Source organism: Erpetoichthys calabaricus, chromosome 14 (genome assembly GCF_900747795.2).
Source record: "Erpetoichthys calabaricus chromosome 14, fErpCal1.3, whole genome shotgun sequence".
Classification (NCBI taxonomy): domain Eukaryota; kingdom Metazoa; phylum Chordata; class Cladistia; order Polypteriformes; family Polypteridae; genus Erpetoichthys; species Erpetoichthys calabaricus.
Window position 1 is genome coordinate 98393797 of NC_041407.2, and position 16521 is coordinate 98410317.

A 16521-nucleotide genomic window follows, 5' to 3' on the forward strand; every position below is an offset into this window, starting at 1 on the left:
CTCATTAACCATTTATATTCAGATACTACTTGGAAAAAATATGCCCAGCCTAATTCCAGAATATAATTGTCCCCCATGGACAAAAATTGTGCAGTTCGCAGAGGAGACAAAAACAGAAAAGATTGTAGTAAAAAAGCAGGGCTCTTCTGAACATTGTACCGGCCCTCAGTCAGTGCATTTACATTTGTCTTAATAAGCTGGTTATTCACAGAAACTTGTTTTTCTAAAATGCCATGTAAGCCCTTTTTCTGGATACAGAAAACCGGATTAACACGCTGGACCCGATTACATGGCCATGTAAACCCTTAACTGGGTTACTGTGAAGGATTTTGTAGTCTGTGCATATCAAGTGCACTCTGTTCACCTGAATAGTTTTGCACATACATTCAGCAGCCACAGGTAAAAACATCCAGAAAGATCAATTTCCTGAGGCAAATGCTCAAGTGATCACACTATTCCTTCTCCAGGTTGAAATAATCTGCTTTAATACTTCAGAAATTTAATCATCTACATTGATGAACTGATCATACAGTGCTAGGTTCAGCAGCACAACCTTAGGAGCAGTAAAGAGTTACTTAAAAGTAATGTGTGTTACGTGGTTTGATTTCTTTTTAAAGTAATGAGCAACCTAACACAATACTTATTTTAATGATGTAGAAAATACCCGTGATATCACAGTAGCACTGGGTGAAAGGCAAGAAGCACATATACATATACTGATGCTCTATGCAAGAGACTACAGAGCCGACCATACTTCCTTAGAAGACTGGCGTCCTTCAACATCTGCAATAAGATGCTGCAGATGTTCTACCAGACAGTTGTGGCGAGCGCCCTCTTCTACGCGGTGGTGTGCTGGGGAGGCAGCATTAAGAAGAAGGACGCCTCACGTCTGGACAAACTGGTGAGGAAGACAGGCTATATGGTAGGCACGGAGCTGGACAGTTTGACATCTGTGGCAGAGCGATGGGCGCTGAGCAGGCTCCTGTCAATCATGGAGAATCCACTGCATCCACTGAACAGGATCATCTCCAGACAGAGGAGCAGCTTCAGCGACAGACTGCTGTCACCATCCTGCTCCACTGACAGACTGAGGAGATCGTTCCTCCCCCACACTATGTGACTCTTCAATTCCACCCAAGGGGTAAACGTTAACATTATACAAAGTTATTGTCTGTCTGTATACCTGCATTGTTATCACTCTTTAATTTAACATTTTCTTTATCAGTAAGGTGCTGCTGGAGTATGTGAATTTCCCCTTGGGAATTATAAAGTATCTATCTATCTATCTATCTATCTATCTATCTATCTATCTATCTATCTATCTATCTATCTATCTATCTATCTATCTATCTATCTATCTATCTATCTATCTATCTATCTATCTATCTATCTATCAGTATGCCGCTACTTGCAGAGCTCAATCGCACAGCCAAACAAAAAAGAGTGTGTTGCATGCACTCTGGTAACAGTGAAATATCAGCGAATTAACCTTTTACATTTCTGCTATTAATGTGTTGAAACAGTGTGATAGTGTTACGCAGTGATCAGTGTCCATACCGAACTTCATCGGGGGCCCCGGTGGGATGGATTTTATTTACTTTACAGCACATGAAGGGCTAAACACATTTATAAAACACAAAAAAATGATCACACGCTTCATGCTGGTTTTCCAAATCACGGTGGCCGATGATGATGTTTAACTGTTTTCTGCGCAATTTAAGGACGTCGGAATGTTTTAACAACTCCAGAAAACTACTTGTGCATGTAAATGCAAATTTATAACAGAAAAAAAAACAGGCTTTTGCCTTATCCGCATTACTCACCTTTTCCTGATTATGTGTGTGCATGTAAATTGTTTAAGTGACTCTGTTAAGAATACAGTAATCAGGGCTCCTATATCTTAAAATACAGAGCATATGTTAAATTGCATTTACTGCACCAAACTGCTAGCTCTAAGCTCACTAAATGGCTTTTATTTTCCCATTTAGGGAACAGGATTACTCATTTAGCATTGTAAAAAGCCACAACATACCCATTTAAAAGGACATTGCTCTTCTGGAAGTGAACCATCCACATACACAACGGGGCAATCATCTCTCTAAGGCAGGAAAGCACACATTTGCTTTCCTTTTCTTACCCCAAGGCGCCCCCTTGTTGTGTCTTTCAGTCAGCTGTCCGTGTGTAGTTCGCACTTTTTTTTTCTTTTACTTTTTTTCACTGTGTTTTTCCCCCAAAGGACACTTCCGTTTCCTTTCCAAATCACAGACATATGTCTTAGGTTTGTTGACCACTCTATTTGTTGTCTACCATTTTTGAAGGAGTTGTATATCTGGTACTTTAAGGTTATCTGTTGAAAGTTAGCTTGTATTTATCTTTACTCCTAAAACTGTAGCTGTCATAGCACATCAGGTAACCTGATTTATGTTTTGATATATAAAATAGAGTTTCTTTATTTTAATAAACAAGGGGGCTTTGCCCCCTCCTCACTTCGCTCGCCATCCCCCACACTGCCTACTCTGGGCGCTGTTGTGAAGATTGGGGCTGAACGCACCCCAAGGAGACGTGGTCGCTCCTCCGAAACCTTCACCGAGTATATTGTATTTTTCATTGTTTGTTATTGTGATCTTTACTATCATTTTTTTTGAGACTTTTGAAGAGGGGGGCTTTTTTTTTTATACCTCCTCTTTGCTCGATCAGCTGCTGGCTTGCCACTGTTGCTGCTTGATCTTCATCTCATGCAGCGCTTCAAATGTTTAAAAGCCTGTACAGCAGCTGTCCTTTTGTCTCACTGCCTTGTCTCTCTTCTCCCCCAGACCTCCTCAAACACTATGCAATCTCTTTTCGCTGTTCTGTTATTTCACTGAGTAATGTTTTCCATTTGTTTGTACTAATGTGATCTTTACTAGCATTTTTCTGAGACTTTCAAATTTTCCTATTTCCATTATCTCTAACCTGCTTTACATGTTTATTGTGCCAACGGTTTTGAATTCTTTACAAAGTTCTACTTTGTCATCTACTCTTTGTCTTTTTCTGGCCCCAGGTGTGGTTGAGGGGGGCTGAACGCACCCCAAGGAGACGCAGTCGCTCCTCTGAAACCCCTCTTAAACGGTGATACAATGGGAAATAAATAGTTTTTTTTTAACTCCTCTTTGCTCGATCAGCTGCTGGATTGCTGCTGCTGCTGCCGTGCCACGTGATCTGCATATCGTGAGGCGCTTCGAACGTTTATAAGCCTGTACAGCAGCTGTCCTTTTGTCTAACTGCCTTGTCTCTCTTCTCCCCCAGACATCCTTAAAACACTTTTCAATGTCTTTTCGATGCTCTGTTATTTCACTGAGTAATATTTTCCATTTGTTTGCGCGAATGCGATCTTTACTATCATTTTTTTGAGACGTAAGAGCTGAGAGCACAGGCAGTGTGTCTGCCAAAAGCATACCAACAACTGAGAGGTTAGATGTTTGAAAATGGTTGTAAGTAGGGCGTGAGTTGCAAAAGTCACTGTCTCACAGGACTTGCTTCCAAAGGTTGTAAGTATGAAGTGACTTGACCGTCTCGCAGGATGTGAAAGTGTCTCTCTGTCTCTCTTCAAGAGATCTCTCTTCAAAAGATCACATCTCATCGCCAGACAAAAAGTCTCATCTCGTCCCAAGTTTTTTTTATTTATAATAGAGAGATTTGTGCTTATCGTGACTTTGGAGTGTGGTGATGTGATGCATGCTGGTTGAACATCCAAGAATTTTAGTGTACTCTGTACACTTGACAGTACTACCATTACTAAAAGACTTTCTCCAGAATTTGGCACCACCTAAAGGGTAAGTGAATCATGAACATTAATAAGTTTAGATGACACATGTAGAGAAAACAGTGAAATGTGCTAATCAATATTAAACACATTGCATCTTCTATTAATGGGAATGACTGCCATACCTGCAAAAGTCTGTTTTCCTTTTCTGAAAGATCTCAGAACACATTTGTCAATAGTAGAGTATTGTAATGGTAGGCAAACATGGACTAGCTTCCCAAACGGGATGGATGAACCCTTTGCCTGTCCAGAGGTCCTGTAGAGTAGATGGGAACTCTAAGTGGATGGACGTCCCATCGGTTATGGTTGGTGCTCCCCTTAATGGGCGAGACAGTGCAGGCAAAAGAGAGGGGTAAACTGTCTATCAAGGCTGTATCCTACTCCCCAGAGCACTAGGTGGCAGCACCCCTTTGCTGGATCACCCAAGCGCACATCCGAAAAGCAACCTGGGAATTGTACCCCCATTGGGCAGCCCTGCTGGATGTCCTGGGTGCCACCCAGAGGAAGTTTCAATAGAGTCTAACTGCAGATATACAGAACTCCACTCAACCTTGGAGGATGTCATATGATGTTATGTTATACACCTGGTTGCACTGTGGTTAAGATTAGGGTTGTGGGCGGGTTACCTGACTCAAATAATGATGACTGCCAAGTAAACCAAGTAGCAAAAATGTGTAATTCAATTGGCTGTTTAGCAGAGTCCCTGAATCGCGGAGCTGTGGAGGTCTGAAGCTGGACCCATCTTGAGACTAAATATCCCTATTTTGAGGTGCTTCTACCTCACCCAGAAGTGCTTCCACTGTGCTCTGCCATGTCACCAGAAATACTTCCAATTTCAGCATAACAGGAGCTTCCTCAGCTCCCAGGTATGGAGAAAGGACAAAGCTTGCTGGGGAGGAGTAGAGGAGAAGGAAAAGTGTGAAAGAAAAGTGAATTGTTATTGAGGAGAAAAGCCTGTTTTAAAGTATTGATGAGAATAAAGGGTTTTTTTGAACTTGGGACTTGACAGGTCTGCAGTGGTGTCAAAGATCTGATGCTCTGCTATGCCTCCTAGTGGCCACAAATACATCAGATGTAGGTGTAGTGGTTAAGACTCTGGACTTCAAACCCAGAGCTTGGGGTTCAAATCCCGTTACTGACACAATGTGACCATGAGCAAGTCACATGACCTGCGTGTGCTCTAACTGGAACACCAAAAGAAATGTAATCAGTTGAATATCAGAGGTTGTAAGTTGCCTTAGCTAAAGGTGTCAGCCAAATAAGTAAATGTATATAATGTTCTTAAATAGTATTTTACTATATCATGCAGTCAAAAATAATGCTAGAATTGTGTTTTGTGTAACTAGCATTACCTTATATGCATGGAGGATTAAATTTAATTGTTTGTATTGTTATTTTGCAGGCTTTATGTTAGTTAGGTGGGAAGACATTTGTGGTCAATGAAGGGCATCTAGTCTGTATGAGAAAATGTTACTGCTTGGTAATTGGCAGGTCATTTATGATCATGCCAGAAATAAGGAAACAGGCATCTTGTGGTGTCAAGGAAAGCTTCAAGAATTGGGAGAGGAGAAGATAGAGAGATGAATAGCAAAGAAAAAAGGGCACAACAAGGACCTGTCAGATCCACTAAAGAAAAAATAAATCCATCCATTTCTGAAGCAGCCAAATCCAGATCAGAGTCATGAGTCCAGACTCTGTCTCAGCAGACCCTGAATAGTGTGCCAGTCAATCATAAGACATGCTGACACTCAGTTTAAATACAGTATGAGGAACCACCATGAGAAGAACCCATGCAAAATATGTGGAAAATGGGGAGATGCTAAACAGACAGTGAATGGACCATGAACTGAACATTGGACAGTAGCATACAAGGAGAACAGAATTAAATCAAAACTTAAGTAAAATCCTCACTTTGGTCTTAGATAGTCTGGTAAGTGCAAATAGCTGGTGGTCTGCAGTCTGTTTCTATACTGAAGTTCTCTGTCCCCTCAGGAGTTTGCCGGCCGGCAGACCCCAAAGCAACATTCTCCACATGTCCACCATGGGAGTTAATGATACCTAAAATAAAAAAAAGGAAGCTTGTTAAAGCCAACAGTATAACCCATGGAGCGGATCAAGATTTACAGCTCATGTTAGCAAACAAGACAGTGATCGGGTTACTTTCAGCAAGAGAATGAAATTTAGTCATCTACAGCAGCAAAACCTGATACTGTGCAAAAGCTTGGAAACTCGACACAGACGGCAGCAGACAACTTTCAGACCCCATTCACTTCTCTACCGCCCTGCTTTCATTTAAAAGGAGGGTGTGTTATTTTGGCACCCATTCTCGCCTAATGCTTTGAGTCCACCAGTCTGTGTGAAAAATGCAGACAGCCCCCTTGGGTGGCACAGTTTGTGTCTTCTAAATGCAGACACACAGTTTGCTGGCACTTTGTTTTTCTAGAAGGGGATCGGGTCTTCTGTTTCACCCGGCTGCTCATCTCTCAAATGCAGTCATCCCATTACAGCCTTATAGGAAGAAGTGAACTTCATGTTACTCAGAATAGGAATAAGAAGGTTCAAAAAAATGAAGAGGCGGATGACTGAAAATTCATTATCATGAATCTGAGTTAATGTGTTTTTGTAGGCTTTTTAGACAAGTTTGATCTAATTTCTTAGTATACGGTGGCGCAGTGGTAGCGCTGCTGCCTCGCAGTTAGGAGACCCGGGTTCGCTTCCCGGGTCCTCCCTGCATGGAGTTTGCATGTTCTCCCTGTGTCTGAGTGGGTTTCCTCCGCTACTCTGGTTTCCTCCCACAGTCCAAACACATGCAGGTTAGGTGGATTGGCGATTCTAAATTGGCCCTAGTGTGTGCTTGGTGTGTGGGTGTGTTTGTGTGTGTCCATTCCGTGGGTTGGCACCCTGCCCAGGATTGGTTCCTTCCTTGTGCCCTATGTTGGCTGGAATTAGCTCCAGCAGACCGACCCCAGTGACCCTATGTTTGGATTCAGCGGGTTGGAAAATGGATGTTATGGATGGATCATCACCTGCAATGGACTGGCATCCTGTCCAGGGTTTGTTCCTACCTTGTGCCTTATGCTTACTAGGATAGGCTCCAGCAGATCCCCGTAACCCTATTCAGGACTAAGAAAGTCAGACAATGACTTGACTGACCATGTTATTTTCTTTTTCTCATTTTTGACGTGTCACTATTTTGAATTGTTCTCCATGGCTGCAACCAAATGCTTTGTGGTGGTAACACCCGTTGCTAGTAATCATCTTTTGATGCTGACACTGCTGCATGTCACATTATCAGCCAGAAAGTTAGTAGTGCGGCACAGTAAGTTAAGTGTTCAAGTTTGGAATTATTTTCATTGAAATCAATTCAGTTACTAGTCACTTAGTTATGGAAAGGGTTTTAGACAGATTTTGAATGTTTTGCTTTGTCGTTTCACTCGATTTTTCTTACTGTTTCTTTTTTTTAATTACTAACTAGTAACTATTAACTAGTTTACTTCAATTCCTTATTTTCGGATTTCCCTTTACTGTGCCTTAATGTTGTTGCTTTCAGCTATTCATTGCTAGCGGTGAACAAACTCAGCTGAATTTGCTTGTCCTCGAGTTTAGTGAAAACATGAACATATTCGGTAATTTAAGTGAAGTCAGTGAAATGTATTGAAGTCAATAGAGAAGTATTTTTGAGTGGATTATAATGATGCAATGGTTCTTTAAGTGTCCCTGTGGGCGACGGAAACATTTGCCATCTATGCTGGACCGATCATTGTGGTTGAAAATGTGACGTGACCAGAGCTGAGGTGTGAGACACCAGTGCTCACCACTGCACAACCGCACCTCCTTAATATAACATTGAATTCCATGTCTGTTCTGTCTTTCTACATCTTCCAAGCTCCGACCACTACAACTAGCTAACACCTGAAGAGCCTGTGATGTAAAATGTCACGGTGGTGTGATGTCCCTATCACTATCCAATGTGCGCTTCATAGCGAGGAGCATAGCAGTGAAATCACAACATACAATGAAACTGTGCAGAACAGCGAAGTATTTTCATAATATTCTCACTGAGATCAACTAATGCACGATTCAAATGAAAATACATGTTTTTTTCTCTTTTTTTAATATTCGAGGTGCAAATCTGGCGTAAGTACTGATCAAGAAGTGGTATTACGCACGCGCACATAAACAGAATATTCACGCAAGCGTAAAGGAGATCGGCCAGCGCCACAAAGTGCGAGGCCGAGTATGGCTACAGTACGCATGCGTGACAATTCTGCTCATGTGCTACGGAAAATCTTCCACATAACATCATGAACAGCTAAGAAAAAAGTTCACCTAAGCGGGCTGAACGATAAATTATCAGGAAAAAAAAAATGGCAAAAAAAGTCACTGGTGAACTCAGCAGATTCACTGTGATAAACTGGCAAATTTTACCGATTAACAGTACTCGTTACGTCGTTCATGCTACCATCGCAATCTTTAGTTTTATATTCATCATATCAAAACATACCTCGAAATTCAGTACTAATGAATCAAGTTAACTCTCTTGTTAAAGAGAACAGCTAAAGTAAAAAAAAGAAAATACTGCTGTCCTCAAGGGGCCTGATCTCACATTACAATCAAGTCAGCTTAACTGAGTCTGGAAACAGGAAAAACAAGAAGCCCCCCTGATGGAAGACACGATTATCCGGTAATTCCAAGGAATAAAGCCAGTAGCCACTGCGGCCCTCCACAAAGACAGACTGTATTCCCCTGTTTGTTTTGAAGAAAAGTTATACAAGTCTTTGGGATTCCTCTCTACTTTTGGCCCTCTAGACTTGAAAAACACAAATTATTAGCCCATTTTGGATTATATTTTGTGCATAAAAGTACACCCTGATCATAAAGAGGAAACTAATAGGCGTCAGCAAAAAATCATCATAAGAACCTGAAGTTGTGCATGCCACATCAACTGATCTGTGTCGTTCACTTCCTGATGGTGTAATCCAGCATTTCTCAACTTTTAAGTATTTGCGACCCGAGTTTTCATAACAGTTTTAATCGCGCCCCCCCCCCCCCCCCCCAACATTTTTTGGAAAGGAGCCCACTAATACCAATTTGTTCTTTTTTAATTAATGATATATCATAGATGCATATTTTATTATACCTACTTAACTTTTATCGACATTTATCTAACTCTATATTATTTTTTCTAGTATCAGAATGTAGTTTAAGTTAATTTGTTTTGGTTTCAATAGATGTATTTTTCATATTTTCGATTCTTGTTTTTTTTTCACATCTTCGCGTGTCCCCCCCCCCCCTTTTTGTTACTTCGCACCCCCCTAGAGGGGCCCGCCCCACATTTTGAGAACCACTGGGATAATCGGTGTCAAAGTTTGAAAAACTTTAAATATGGGGGTTGAGATGGTAATATAGGTACATTGAGTGTTGTTTAAGGGTATTTTGAAGTTGCTGATCGGAAACAAAATTATATTTTTCATTATTTGATTCTTTACCGGTGGTCTTAGCCTTCTAAAAAGCCAATGGCAGAAGGTTAAAAATGACAAATTTCAAACATCAGTATATGGGGTATCATTTTAGACTATTTCAGGTCAGTGATTAAACCCTCTATAGACCTCTCTCAAAAGGCAAAAAAATTACAAATTTCTATTACAATTGAAAATATTTTCCAAGTATTTAGACTTTAAATATTTAAACTGAAGCACACATTCTAACATTTCAAATATTTGTTGCAACTATTTTTGCTTGTTATGGATATCTACCTCAATAAGTAAATCATTACCTTTCTTATAAACACCCCAAATTAGGACAGCTTAAGCTAATTCAGACTTTTTGATTTTAAGGAACTTCATAGTACTAGGGTGTTGTACCGTGTTAGCCATTATGAATGTAGAGAAAAGCCAAGCAAAATGACACCTTTTATTGGCTAACTAGAAAGATTACAATATGCAAGCTTTCGAGGCAACTCAGGCCCCTTCTTCAGGCAAGATGTAATGAAAAATCAATCAAGTCAAGTCTTTTAAATACACTAAAGTACCACACTAATTGGTATTTTATTCCATGTGTTTATTGCTCTCAAATATTTTAGAAACTTCAGTCATGTCCCCTCTTAATCTCTGTTTGCTTAAACTGAAAAGGTTCAGCTTGTTCAGACTCTTCTCATAGCTCATTACTCTTTTTGTTCTGTATTTTACCTTATACAATTTCTTGTATTAGGAATTTGGTAGTTTTCGCATACCCCTTGGGGTCAGACAACAGGGTCAGCCATTGTACAGCGCCCCTGGAGCAATTACAGGTTAAGGGCCTTGCTCAAGAGCCCAGCAGAGCAGTGGCCTTTTTGGCAGTAACAGGGATTCGAACCGGCAACCTTTGGGATACCAGTGCAGATCCTTAACCACAGAGCCACCACTCCGCCTTTACTCTTTAACCCAAAATCAGCAGAGTCGCTCTTCTCTTTTCTTCTCTTTCTCTGTCACTGCTGTGTCATTTTTGTAAAATGGAGACCAAAACTACACACAGCATTCAAGCATAATTTCCCCTAGTTTGTACTCTACACATCCTATTAGCTTTATTAATATCTTCTGCATAATATCTGGATGTAGATACCCTGCCAGAAATCTGAGTAGTGAGAATTTTCCAATGGACGGGAAAGTGAAACACAAATCATAGCCAGAAAAAAGTTGTAACCAAAAAAGTGTCGATAAAACCAAAATACTAAACAAGAATTGTAGTACCATAAAAAACTTTCCCTTAGGAACAAAAATCTATCTATCTATCTATCTATCTATCTATCTATCTATCTATCTATCTATCTATCTATCTATCTATCTATCTATCTATCTATTATATAGTGCCTTTCACATCTATCTATCTATCTATCTATCTATCTATCTATCTATCTATCTATCTATCTATTATATAGTGCCTTTCACATCTATCTATCTATCTATCTATCTATCTATCTATCTATCTATCTATCTATCTATCTATCTATCTATCTATCTATCTATCTATTATATAGTGCCTTTCACATCTATCTATCTATCTATCTATCTATCTATCTATCTATCTATCTATCTATCTATCTATCTATCTATCTATCTATCTATCTATCTATCTATCTTATGTTGTGCCTTTTATATCTATCTAGCCAGTTATCTATTATTTACCCCAGCCTTTGATGGAAGTGGTCCCATCATGCTAGTATATAAATTGTCATATTCATGATATGATGTCACACAACACAATTTCCAGGAATGCGCCTCTTAACAACATAAAAGATGTGTCCTGGGATTCTGAAAATGGTGGCACCCATAATCAAAAGACGGCGTCATGATAATGTTAAAAAATATAATACAGAAATATATTTTTATCCAGAGGTAAGAACTGCATGAAACTCTCAAACAGAAATTATCACTGATATTCAAAACCCCTGTCACAATCCACTCACAGAAAAATTAACTCCAGCCATAATAAACTTTTGAAGTTTGAAAGTTAATAATAATAATAATTCATTACATTTATATAGCGCTTTTCTCAGTACTCAAAGCGCAAGTTCATAACATTATGAATCCACTAAAACTCCTGGGACTTTCTCATAAGTTATACTTGCAAGCTGAAAATGCCACATGTATATTCAGGTCTGACACTTTTATTTCCTACTTTTAAAATCCTACATTTATTTTTATTAAATTTCATCTGTCACATATTTATCAATGCTTGCATTCTCTTCTGTTCCTCTGTAATGATTCAACAGATTATACAGTAGATGACCTGCCATTCCACCTAGTTCTGTATCATCTGCAGACTTGTTATTTACACTCCAATCCAGATCATTGATGTATATTGTAAAAGCTCCAGCACTGAGCCCTGCGGGACTCCATTTCTACGATCACCTAATTCAGAAAAAGTTAATCTCATTGCATTACATTGTTCTTGGAAGGTTACACCATTCTTGAACCCATCTGCACAATGCACCTTGAATTCCCACTAGTTTATTGATTAATCTGTCATGTGGCACCTTATCAATAACATTTTTTTGGAATAGAAATAAATAATATTTTATACACCTCACTGCTTGTATGCTTATGCTCGTTCCTAATGGAATTTCAGCATATTAATGAAGCATGACCTCCACTACCTCAATCCATGTTGAATGTTTACCAGTGCGCTTGTTTTCTTGCAGTGTGATGCTTGATCTCTTTCTTAATAATTACTTTCATCAGTTTACAAGATGCATATTAAGCTTATTGGCCTTTAGTATCGTAGATTAGCCTGAATATTTTTTATATAATAAGTTAAAAATTATTAGCTTGTAGACTTTATGAATTTCCCCAGGTGTGCAGCAATTTTTGAAAAATGAGCATCAATGGTTTATTTATGCACTCACTAAGCATTCTACGATAAATGTTATCTGGTAATGGTGATTTGTTAGATTTCAGCCTGTTTAATCTAAGCAGCGTTTCTCCCTCTACAGTTTCCAAATCACTAAGAACCTCATCTACAGTCCCCTCTGTCATTGGGAGGTTACTCACTTCTTCACAAATGTGAACTTCAGAAAAATGCAGGTTTGGATGATTTGCTCTTTCACTGTCTGTATAATTTACTTTGGACATATTGTTTCTGATACACTTCACGCTTTAAGTCCTAAATTACTGAAAGAATGTTTTATGCCTGTGTTATGTTGTTACACTGCAATACATTATGGTGCCCAGTGCATGAAACAGAGACTGGGGAGGAGGGTACCCTTGGAGTCTGGATTGGGATCATGTTTGTATATTCCACTGGATATTGGGGACAGGGCTCCCCCTTGGAATGGACAATAAAGTAACAGTTGAGTATAGAGGTGTTCCTGAAGCTTCCTTAATGATTTGACAACAATGCAAATAGGAGTCTCAAGCTGCATCCTCACTACTACATTTACATTTAAAAACACAGAAAATAGTCTCCATCTTCTCCTTTCGTCCACACTACTCTACCATTTTTAACTCCTAAAAACAGAGACTTTTGAAAATGTTCTTCAGAGCCACATACTACTTGAAAATGAAGAATTTTGAAAATGGAAACTCTAATCATGCTCTGATTGGGTCTTGCCCTTCCCTTATTGGATTTTACTCAGCCATTTTGTTCACTCTCAATAACAATTCCACCTTATTTCCAGTCCAAACAAAACAATCATTTTTTTTTTCATATTCACCACTGCTGTTCTCCGCATTTAAACGTAAGTTGCAATGAATGTCCGGCTTGGGGGACTCTTCCTCTTCTTGTTTCTGCCTGATGCATGCATACCCAATATACAGTATGTGAACATCTACATTAGATGCATTGTTCTTTGTGTTAGTTAGTATGGACTGAGATTCTTTTGTAAATGATGTGAAAACGCAAGTAGTGGACAGAGATATTTTCAATTTTTTAAATGGAAATGTAGCAGTGTGTGCGGCATGGTGGCGCAGTGGGTAGCGCTGCTGCCTCGCAGTTAGGAGACCCGGGTTCGCTTCCCAGGTCCTCCCTGTGTGGTGTTTGCATGTTCTCCCCGTGTCTGCGTGGGTTTCCTCCGGGCGATCCGGTTTCCTCCCACAGTCCAAAGACATGCAGGTTAGGTGGATTGGTGATCCTAAATTGGTGTGTGCTTGGTGTGTGGGTGTGTCCTGCGGTGGGTTGGCACCCTGCCCAGGATTGGTTCCCTGTCTTGTGCCCTGGGATTGGCTCCAGCAGACCCCCGTGACCCTGTGTTCGGATTCAGTGGGTTGGAAAATGGATGGATGTAGCAGTGTTGACGTACCCTAAGGATGAGGATGAGCCCCCTGATATAAGCAATGGATGAGAGGAGTAAAGTAAGCATTTCCATTACTGAAGTCCAACTGCAGCTATATTTTCTATTTGGTTAACATGAGCCTGACCTCAGAATGCCTTCTGAAAATTAACCAGTGAATAACCAACTTGTTTAAACTATCAAACATTAAAAGAATCACCAGCATGGTAAAAAATGTGGTTGAAAATGAAGGTTTAATTAACTGGCCTATCAAAAAACAGTCAAGAGTATAGACCACTGTACCGTGCATCTCAGTAAAATTAATGCAGTCAATAATTTTATCACCATATTAAATAAACTGAACAGTTTCATAATGTCACATCAAACCAGCACTAGGTACATTGCTCAGATATAATGTTTAAAGTACATAACACATTTCATTTACCTGCATGAGATTAATAACGTCACTTACATATAAAAACACACCAACAATTACTTTAATCATTTGATGTAAACCAATAGTTTTGAAACACAACTCATGTTGTCAAGAAGACAACTTTGCTTTTCTGATATAGAGTGTGCTACAGTTTCGTCAGAATACTGAAAATAACTCCACTTAAATCAGCTTCCATAACCACAAAAAACATTCAGAACAAACTGAAACATTATTTTGCAATAATGTCGTTACATTTTAGTTTCTCACTGTGCATAATGGGGGTAATAAGAGATAATAAGAAACAATGCGCAACTTTGCCGCAAAGGGGACGATCTCTTATGCAAATATACTAACTTTATGCAAATATATAGAATTCGGCACCATTATGAGTTTAGGGCAATACAACAAGTATTCCCAAAATAATCTTGCATATTGAATGTATCAAGTGATATTAACAGCTAAACCACTTCTTTTTTAACTGTGAATTTATATATATTGATCTATTTAATATCATTTTTAACCGTTTATTGTATTGCCTTTTTGATGTGAAATTATACAGTTAACGTAAGTTATTTTATATGAATTTTTTACAGTATGCTTCTATTAAAAAGTGCTACCAGGGATTTAAATATGCTGTTGTAACTATATTTGCACTGACTTTATCAAATAGCTTAATGCTCTAACCCACTGGGCGTCAAAGATTTCTGATTTGTGTTAATGTCATTTAAAATGGTTTAACTTTACTTGCATAAATAATCATAACAACCTAAGTCGATCCGACAGCAATCCAGCTTGCATATATTACAATCTGAAGACACCACAAAATCTCACTGAAGCCAAAGAAGGACAGGAGCCCAAGACTCTACCTTTAATAGATACAAATCTATATTTTAGTTCTTTAATTACTACTCGCTATTGCTCTTCTGCACGGCTTAGCAGCAGCGCAAAATGCATATTTCATTCTTTTCCTGCATTCATAAGAGATCATAAATATGTCAAGATAAGCCATCTGTGCTCATCAATCCATTTGTGTTATTGCGCATAAGGTCAAGAGCTTAGCAGTGACCACCACTTTATATCAAGGCGATATTTTTTAAACGGAATGGCTTGTCAGCTACAACGTCCAGGTATAATTGCTTTGCTACCATCAGCTTGGTGAACATACTTATCCACCTCTCGTTGCATTTACGTTTTAGGTCGTTTTTCTTCTTAGTTTCACGAGACATGCCCGTCTCATCCTGACGGAATATTCATGGAGAAACATTCACTAAACACTGGTCATGATAAAACTTGGGAGTTACAGGTGCAACAAGGACGAAATTCACCTGAAGAGCTAAAAAGCTCTACCATTATCGCTGGTTAATCATTATGACAAACGCTAACCAAAGGGCACCTTGAAAATAAACATCAAGACGTTGAGAGTTGTTTGTGTTGTCTAGGTGGTGGCCGTCTCAACTTGCTATGGTAGCAACTTGGATTTTCTAGGTGCAATAAATAACAACAGTAGAGAGAACGTTTTCATTAAAATTGTGAAGAATTAGAAGAGAAGCCACTCGTTGTACTAATTGGTCTGCCGTCACAACCTCAGCTCAAACATGACGTGGATGAACAAATTAATTAAACAGTCTCTCTGTGATTAATAAGTCCTAATGATGACGGCATTTGACTTATTTGCTTTAAGGTCACGTTGACCGAAAATTCTTCTAGTTACCACTTTGAATTCAGGCTAGTCATAAGATAATAGGGAAGACAAGACTGGAACATTTAAACTTCTTGCTCTTCGTTCTCCGCGCTTCTAAACAAACGTCATACATATTGCACTCCAAATAATGTGTATAGCTATGTGTATGTGTATAAAAATAGTTTTACTACACAAGGCGAGCAACATAAGAAAATGACTAAATATTTCCTTAATTTTGAGTGAATTATTAACTTCGCAACAAAGCAGCATTTTCAGACTTCAAACCTCAACCATTGCGATATCGATGAACTTTAAAGATTCACACATATCACTTCAGACAGAAAAAAACTATTCGTTGCCATTGGTTACGAGGCGACGCGGGTAAGAATATGCACTGGATGGCAAAAACAGAGGATCCATACGCCTATAAAAGTCAATAATGACGCGAAGCAAAAAAAATAATAATAATTTTTTCTCATTACCTTCGGTGGCTGTAAAGGCTTTTTGCGTTGATTCTGTCTGTCTGGCGAAATTGGAAACTTTTGTATCCCTTGCAGTACCTGAAAACATTCCGTAACACTCTCAACCGAACTATGCCTTTGCTCAGGTCAACCTGTCCTTTTCCGAATTTCTGCTTTCTGATTGGTGAATGCGTTGACTCAGATGCTAGCAGGGTAGGTTGTCAAACACGCCCATTTCCTCTTTTTGATTTGTTGCTTTGTTGCTATGGAGTCGATACGCAGACAGACAGATGTTATGTTGTCTTGCTTTTTAAATATGCAGTCTTTTAACAGAGTTTACGGGAGCGCAGTGCAGGAACCACATTTTTTTAAAATGTTCTTTAATGGCATTTTGCT

The 16521-nt window shown here is 39.1% G+C and overlaps 1 protein-coding gene across 1 annotated transcript in view; it reads right to left on the reverse strand.

Annotated features, from left to right (window-relative positions):
* Positions 1-16282, reverse strand: part of ttll6 (tubulin tyrosine ligase-like family, member 6) — a 70596-nt gene extending 54314 nt beyond the window's left edge. Inside the window, exons 1-2 of the mRNA XM_051918834.1 lie at positions 16147-16282; positions 5714-5860 (exon numbers count right to left, since the gene is read on the reverse strand). The gene's annotated coding sequence lies outside the window, so the exon portion shown is untranslated. The remainder of the gene's footprint in view (positions 1-5713; positions 5861-16146) is intronic.
* Between the last annotated feature and the right edge of the window lie 239 nt (positions 16283-16521).